The sequence below is a fragment of the Cavia porcellus genome, unplaced genomic scaffold, assembly GCF_034190915.1.
Source record: "Cavia porcellus strain 051 isolate PalLab524CR breed Dunkin Hartley unplaced genomic scaffold, mCavPor4.1 scaffold_26, whole genome shotgun sequence".
Lineage (NCBI taxonomy): Eukaryota > Metazoa > Chordata > Mammalia > Rodentia > Caviidae > Cavia > Cavia porcellus.
The window spans coordinates 26,816,087-26,824,948 of record NW_026947509.1 but is presented as its reverse complement, the minus strand read 5'-3'; the positions used below and the strand labels follow the sequence as shown (position 1 = coordinate 26,824,948).

At 33.6% G+C, this 8,862-nt stretch overlaps 1 pseudogene; it reads left to right on the top strand.

The window, feature by feature from the left end:
• The first annotated feature begins 560 nt into the window (after positions 1-560).
• Positions 561-1,463, top strand: LOC100728071 (olfactory receptor 5J3-like; annotated as a pseudogene).
• Positions 1,464-8,862: the final 7,399 nt, after the last annotated feature.

Here is an 8,862-nt window from a genome sequence, read left to right as displayed (position 1 = left end):
AAGAGACCCCTGAAGACACAAGAGCTTCAATAGGCTTCAAGGAATAGGGTGACATTATCTTTGGGATTAGTACCATCACTTCATAACCTTTTCTAATTCTTGGGCTTTATCATAACACATTTTTGGATTAACTACATAGTAAATAGTACAACTTATTTTAGATTGTTTTGTTATTAATTCCTTTTATATTCAAAAGAAAATTAAAATAGATTTTAAAGTTAATTTTGCAACTTCCCTTCAGCGATCACAGGTGTTCCTTGTGTGGATATAAATGTCCTATGTTACAGATGCTTTAGGAACACTGAAGATTTTAGTGCCAATATGTTTTTATGTAAAGCTTTATGATATTGCTCCAAAACTATCTCTTTAAACAAGTAGAGCAAGAAAAGCAATAAAACCAAATTCCTAATATTTTAAACAAGCAGATTTAGATTCACCAAATAATCTCTTTGATCTAAGAATACCTATACTGGTGTGTCTAGATGATTTTAATAAATACCAGATTATTTTGTATCCACTTTAATTCTTTGTTCTGCTAACCTTAGATTTCATGGAAAGGAATGGCTAACAGCAGTTTTACTATTGTTGCTGAATTCATTCTTTTGGGGCTGACAGATGACGCACAACTGAAGTCTTGCTTTTTGTGTTGTTCCTGGTAATTTATGTCACGACCTTGGTGGAACATGTGGGCATATCCTCTTAATCCAAATGACCCTGAAACTCCACACACCCACGTTCTTCTTCCTGAGCGGCCTCTCATTTGTTGACGCCTGCTATTCATCACTCATTGCACCAGATTTCTCATCAGCTTCTTGCCGGTGAGGAAAACCATCTCGCTCTTTGGCTGCATCGCACAGCTTCTGTTTTTTTGGGTGTTCATTACCACAGAAGGCTTCCTGCTTTCGGTGATGGCTTATGACCGGTACGTGGCCATTGCCAGCCCTCTCCTGTACAACGTGGCCATGTCTAAGGAAATGTGTAGCCTTGTGACTGGATGCTACACTGGTGGAATGACAAACTCACTGACACACACGGTCAACTTGGGGGGACCGTCCTGCAGGCTCAACATCCTGGGTCACTTCTGTGATATTCCCCCACTGCTGAAACTGTCATGTTCTGATACCTTGATGAATGAGTTCTTGCTTTTATTGTTAACTGGAGTCATTGCAATTGCCACTTTCCTGGTTGTGATCATTTCCTGTGTATTCACTGCCTTTGCCATCCTGGGAACCCACTCAGCCTCAAGCAGATGGAAGGCCTTCTCCACCTGTGCCTCTCACCTGACTGCCGTGACCCTGTTTTATGGCACCTTAAGCTTTAGTTACATTCAGCCCAGCTCCCAGCATTCTGTGGAACAGGGAAAGGTGGTTTCTGTGTTCTATACATTAGTGATTTCCATGTTAAACCCACTGATTTACAGCTTCAGAAACAAAGAGGTAAAAGATGTTATGACATGGCCGTAGATACAAAACATTTCTCATATTAATTGAAAGTCATTATTAATTCTGTAACATTCTGCCTGGCAATCTTCACCTGAAGCTAACATTCATAAGAATTCAGTGATGTTTATTTCTTGTGTTTTCACCCATCATTGTGTTCTAAAGATTCATTGTTCATAAGAAAGCAGAAGTTAGAAAGTTGAAGTAATTTGGTACCTAATTTCATTGTAGCAAAATTAACTAAAAGTTCAACTCTCCTAAGACATTAAGTCATTAATATTGAAAAAAAAAACCAATCAGTCTAAGAACTGAATGTATCTTTTACTCTGTGGACAATTGAGTAAACACACGTGTATGCATGCTTTTGGAGATGTAATAAGCCAGAGATTTTTCTATGAAATTTTAAAATTTGTTTTTTTCAGAATATTAAGCTAATCACATAATTGTTATTTGCTTTAATATTTAAAACTCGATGTTAATTTTATATATTAATATATCATGTTACATAAATGGAAGTGTATTACTTCATTTATTCCACTGAGATATTCTACTTTGTAGTTATTCATTTATTTTTCATTAAGAATTTTGTGTGTGAATAAACACTGAGACATGTATAATGCTCCTGTAATTTCCAGTTTGCAATAATGTACTCTTCCTAAGAGATTTATGAAGGCAGATTTATGAAGTAAATAACACCATTTTGGAGAACACAAAATTCAGCTTCCTTCTCTTCCATTTCTCTCTTCAAGAGTGTCCTTCATATTCTTTCTGAATTAAAAATAATCAGCAACCTTCAAATAATTTAATAGATTTAATATCTCCCTTTAGGTTTATTATATAATCATGGATTACTGGATGGGATAATTTCACAAAGCTCTATTAATTTTTTTTATTTTAAAGAGATTAAGACAAAACAAGACATAACTGAACATATCAGAACAGAACAATGTAAGCAAAACAGTATTTCACCAGAAGACAACCCATAATTAACAGTAACTACCACAATGTCTCTTTCTTTGAAATAGTTGAGCATAACTTCATATATAATAGTATCAAACATAACAAAATAGTATAAAAACATTCAAGAGAATGAGAGTATTGCAGGGTTTTCAGAACCAAATAACAGAAAACAAACAATGGCTACTATATTATCTCATTTTCCATAGGAACTTTGTTTATGCTTTCACACGTAATACAATCAATAAGGTACAACATGATAGAGCCAATGGAAACAGAAGAGCAAGAGAATGGTAGGACTTCAGAGTAAGATGATATTATATCAGTACTGGCTATTATAATGACTTGTTTCCCTCAAATTAGCTGTTCATACCATCACAGATAATAACATAAAAAAACCAGGACAAACACATTACAATTGCAATCATTATAAGGCTTCAAAACAATGTAATGGGGAATCACGATTACCCTAAACTCTTATGTACTCTTACTATTTCTTACACTAGGAAGACTATAGAGTATTTATACATGTGAGTTTGATTTATTTCAAAGCTCTATTAATTTTAGAAATGCTTATGCTTTTCTCAAAAGTACTTTAAATAATGTTGCGACAAATTCTATGAATTAAATTACATAATTTACTGTTCTCTATATTTTGGTTCCTGTATTAACAACAGATAAGTTGGATATGGTGATGCATGCTTGTGATTCCAAAACTCTGGAGTCTGAGGCTGGAGACTTGTTGTAAGTTACAGGTTAACCTGGGCTACAGAGCAAGATGCTGAATCAGAAAGAAAGAAAGAAAGAAAGAAAGAAAGAAAGAAAGAAAGAAAGAAAGAAAGAAAGAAAGAAAGAAAAAAAGAAAGAAAGAGAAAGAAGGAAAGAAAAACAGTTGATAAACTAAGGTGCTTAAAACTAATATAAAAGTATTTGAATATTTAAGCAACATTTACTAGATTATACTTAGATACTATAGACATAGTCAAAGTACAAGGGAGAATATCAGCATTTTAAAGAGGAAAACCTATTGTGTATTTTCTTATAAAGAAGAACAAGAAAATACTTTTGCAAAAATAATTGCATTGCATATACATTTTGAAGTATATAGAACATCCAAGGAGGTTTTTTTCAGAGAAAGCATGATGTTCATTCAAATTCTATACATTATAGCTCCAAATATAGTAGGCATCTTCAACCACTGCAATGGTAATAGTTCATATAAACAATATATCTAAGATGAATAAAACTCTGATTTTGCTGGGAATATACCTGAACTGCTCAGTGCCTGCCTGGCAAGAACAAAGTAGTGAGCTCAATGCCTGCTATCAAAATCAACAAAAACAAAATTCATGCAGTGAGGGAGAAGAGAGCAAGAAGACACCAAGAAGCAAGTCCTCCCTGATAATCAGTGCCATGTGCAGGCCACTGAGAGGGGAATAAGACCACAGCTTTTCACCATGAGCCAGCACCAATCATGGACTGCAGGGCAAGAGAACAAGAAGTCACCAAGAAACAAGCTGTCTCTATGAACCAGCGCCGTGCATGGGTTGCTGAGTGCACAGCCAGACCCAGCCTTTCCCCATGAGTCGGTGCCGTTTGTGGCTTGTGGATGAAGATAACAAGAAGTCACCAAGAAGCAAGCCCTCCCTGTGAATCAGCGCCATGCATGGGCCATTGAGGGGACAGCCAGAACTCAGTGCCTACCAGTGTATGAGCTGGGAAACAAGAAAAGCCAACACTGCCACCCTCGAAAGTTACTGGCTTATCCAAAGAGACACGGGGTGTGAATATGGCTATTGAGATGAAATGCAATTTGATTCCTGTGGTGTTTGGTGTTTCACGGAGTTTGAAGGTTTTGGGTTGGTAGTCTGATCATCTATTCAGTGCATAAGGGTGTGCAGTGTGGGATCTATGGGAGATCTGCTTCTCAAGGTGATACGCACTGTTAACTCCCTATAATCCTGTTTTGAAGTCCTATATAATTTTCATTATTTTGTTGGGTTTCATTTTATTCTGTTTTGTTTTGCTGATTTTATTATATTTGATGACATGGGCAGCTATTTCAAATAAAGCAAGATGTAATATGGTAGCCATGTTGGATTTACTGTTGACTTGTTTTGACATCCTTTATTTCATTCATTGTTTTGTTTCCAACAGTTCTATTCTGTTCAGTTTTGTTTGATTTCTGCTCTGTCTGCAGGTATCTGCAGCTATTTTGAAGACAGCAGGAGGCATGATTATAACCATTGTTGATTTCCTATTGCTTTGAAGTCCTGTGTCACTTATACTGGTTTGTTTTGAATGGCTTCATTGTTTCTTACTTTGGTTTTATTCTCTTTAAAATAGAAAAAACCTAAAGAAACACAAAAATAAAAACAACACCAAAAAACAACCTCTGATTTTAATAGAAGCATTTTTATTTATATATGCATTATAGTATATTTATAGTATACATACATACTATACATACATACAATGTATGGGCACATAAAATTATATATACATAAATACATGTTGTGTATATGTAGTAAAATACTATACAGCATTAATAATAATCATAATTAATAGTTTATATTACTATTGGGATTACAAAGGAAAATCAAAGAGCTTCCATCCATTTTTAGATAATCTGGATTCTATTTCTAGTTTTGACATAAAATAATTTAAAAGAAACAGAAGCATAAAATCTCATAAATATAATTTCATGTATATCAGTGATTGGAAGTTCCAATTTTTATATGTTCCATAGAAATGCTGACTTAGTAAAACAATAGCACATAATCATGTAGCTATGTTTAATAACCATGTACTATATATAATAGGTCAATTTTTGTGCATGTATAATAAGTGCTCAAAGGATTATATTTAACAATTTTTGCTTTGCAACTAATAGTTATGAGTCTTTTCAACACGATTTAAAAGAACAGGAAATATAGGATTAAAAAGTAAGAATTTAGAAAAATGACTAATAATTCTATTTAAGAAAAATTTATCTTATTCAAATACTTGCTAAAAAATCTTAGTGAACTCCCCCTCAGACAAGGGACTTTTGTCTAAAACATATAAAGAATTAAAAAAAGTCAGACCCCCAAAATTCAAAGATCCAATCCAAAAATGGATATCTGAGATGAATACACAGTTCTCAGATGAAGAATACAAATGGCAAATAAATATATGAAAAAATGTTCATCATCATTAGTCATTAGAGAAATGCAAATTAAAACCACACTGAGATTCCATCTCACTCCTGAAAGAATGGCCAGGATCAAGAAAACCACCAACAACAAATGCTGGAGAGGCTGTGGGGAAAAAGGAACTCTCCTGCACTGTTGGTGGGAGTGTAGACTGGTACAGCTTTTGTGGAGGTCAGTCTGGAGATTTCTTAAAAAGCTGGGATTGGAAATCCCATTTGTTCCAGCTATTCCACTTCTAGGCATATTCCCAGAAGTGAAAGCATCATACCACAGTGATATATGTGCACTATGTTTATAGCAGCACAATTTGTAATCACCAGATCAACCTAAATGTCCATCAACTGAGGAACGGATAAAAAAGTTGTGGTATTTTTATACAATGGAGTACTACTCAGCTATGAAGAAGGATCACATTGAGATATTTATAAATAAATGGGCGTAGCTTGAGACCATACTCATAAGTGAAATAAATCAAAGTCACATGTGTGAATACCGAATAGTTTCCCCAGTATAAGAAATGATTCAAATATATAAAAGTATGTAGTAATCATGATTCCCCATTATGTGGCCTTGAAGGGTTACAAAGTTTTGACTCATTGGAATGGCTTTATTCTAGGCTGCTTGATATTATTGCCTGTGATGTTATGAACAGCTATTTTGAAGAAAGCAAGATATCATAATAGCTAGTGCTTATTTAATATCATCTTGTTTTGAAGCCCCACCAAACTGTTGCTCTTCTGTCTCCATTGGTTTTATCATGTTGTATCTTACTGGATTTTATTATATGTGATAGTATAATCAAAAATTTTTATAGGCAAAGAGATAATATAGAAACCATTGTTCGTTTTCTGTTAGCTGGTTCTAAATATCCTGTAATACTTTTATCCACTTGAATGGTTTCATACTGTCTTGATAGCTTGATGCTATAGTATACGAAGTGATACTCAAATATTTCAAGGAAAGAGATATTATGTTAACTACTATTAAGTCGGGTTATTTGGTGGTGAAGCACTAGGTTGCTGAAATTTTCATGCATTGATCTGTATTGTTATGTTGTTATGTCCTCTTTTATCTCAACCTCCCCCTTATTCATTAAAAATTATTTATTTTTTATTGTTTTATTATTTTTTAATTAAGGGAAAAATAAAAAAATTAGCAGAATATATTATAGTAACTTTTTTGATTTCCTATTAACTTGATTTGAAGCCCTGTATTACTCCCACTATCTTGTTTTGACTGATTAGACTCTGTTCCGTTCTGTTTGATAGTATCAAGTTTGAGGGTATAGGCAACTGCTTTGAAGGCAATAAGATTCACTACGATGCCCATTCTGGTTTGACTACTATCTTCTTTTGAAGTCCTGTAATGTTTCCAATGTTTAGGTTTTATTGGTCTTGTTCTGTACTGTTTTGTTCAACTTTATTATACCTGATGATATAGGCAATTCTTTTTAAGGAAGCAAGAGGCATTATGGTAACCATTGTTGATAACCTTGTACTCTGTTTTTACATCATGTGCTATGTCTATCCTTTGTTTTGACTGACTGCTTTATTTGGTCATATTTGGTTTTATTCTCTTCCCAAAAAAAGTAATGTGAACTATGGGAGTAATAAAACCCAAAATGTGTAAATTTTGTTGAAAAAAAAGAGAGGAAAAAAAAAGCGCTCTAAAGGATACAACTGCAAGTGTGTTTAGGTATGTTAAGATAGATAAGCATATTACTGAGTTTTTGTTGGATCATTGAACACAACTGTTTGAAGCCTCACTGTTTGAATGTCCACTTTGTATGCTTTAATCCTGTAACTTGAACAACTGTTCCTACGATGACAATATGTAATCTATTAACTAGTGATTTCTTACCTTTTTTTTTGTAATTCTGTAGTACTTGTACCCTTATACAGTTTTGTTTTGTTTTGCTTTTTCTTTTTTTCTTTTTAAATAAAAAAATACACCAATGGGGGAAAAATACTTGCTAAAGTCCAAATTAATCACAAAACTGAACAAAAGGGAAAACAAGTTGTCAAAAATGAGTTATTGTGCTACTGAAAGAATGAAAGCATCAATAACTATTAATTTAATTCCATGATTTCTTTCTTTCATTGATTTTTAAGACTTTAAAATTATTTTTGACTCATGTTTTTGTTGGTTATAAGTGTTATAAATTCAGGATATGAGCTGTTTCCTGACTGCATATATTGCAAATATGTCCCTCTATGTCATGGCTTATCTTAACATTTAACTCTATTTCTTACATTAAGATCAAAAGTTATTAATGTCTGCATAGTTAAGTTGTTATTTTTTCCATGTAGACAACCACATACACAACACGAATTACTGAAAATTCCAGTGATTGTCTGTCATGCATTAACTCCTCATCACCCAAATATATGGCAGCACAGCATGCAATAGTTAAATCTTGGAAACAACCCAAATGCCCATGAAGTAAGGAATGTTAAAGATTTGGAGTTCTTTTTATACAGTGCAGTACTATTCTGCCATAAAGTAAAATAAATTTGAGGCTTTTATAAGTAAATGGATACACCTTGAGACCATGCTCTTAAATGAAATAAATCGAACTCACATATGTAAACATCACATTGTCCCCCTTAGGGTGAGAACCTGAAAGAGTAAATACGGATCAAAATGTTCAATACTATCGTGAAGTGGAAAGAAATTGTTCAAAACAAAGAAAAACTATGGTGTGAGAGGGGCAATGAATGAAAGGAAGGGAAAAGGAAAAATATGATTTACAAAAGGGATAAAATGCAAATGAAGCTTTGCAAATATGGAGGGGAAGATGGTTTAGAAAGAAGACAATGGATTGGGAATAAAAAGTGGAATCAAAATGTATCAAGCATGGGTATAAATTTCCTATGATGAATATGATCATTATGTGTATCTAGACTATGTCAGTAAAATTAAAAAAATAAATGAATTTCACTGAATGATGTATTCATATAATTTATATATTCTTCATTCATTGCTGAGCATCTAGCTTCTATAGCTTGGCTATTGTGAACTGCCACTACGAACACGGGGGTGCAGTATATATAGGGTATATAGTTCTATACACAGGAAAGATCCTGGCACAATGCAACCTATTCGACTCCACTGATCCATTTTTCACTATTGCACAAATTATTACTGTGCATTTAATAGTCTACCTAACAAGGTTCCTTATTGTTAAGACCTATTAATTCTCATTGGTCATCTTTTCAGAAAAATTTAACTGCTGTTGATCAAATACAGTTTTATCCATGTTGCATTACTCC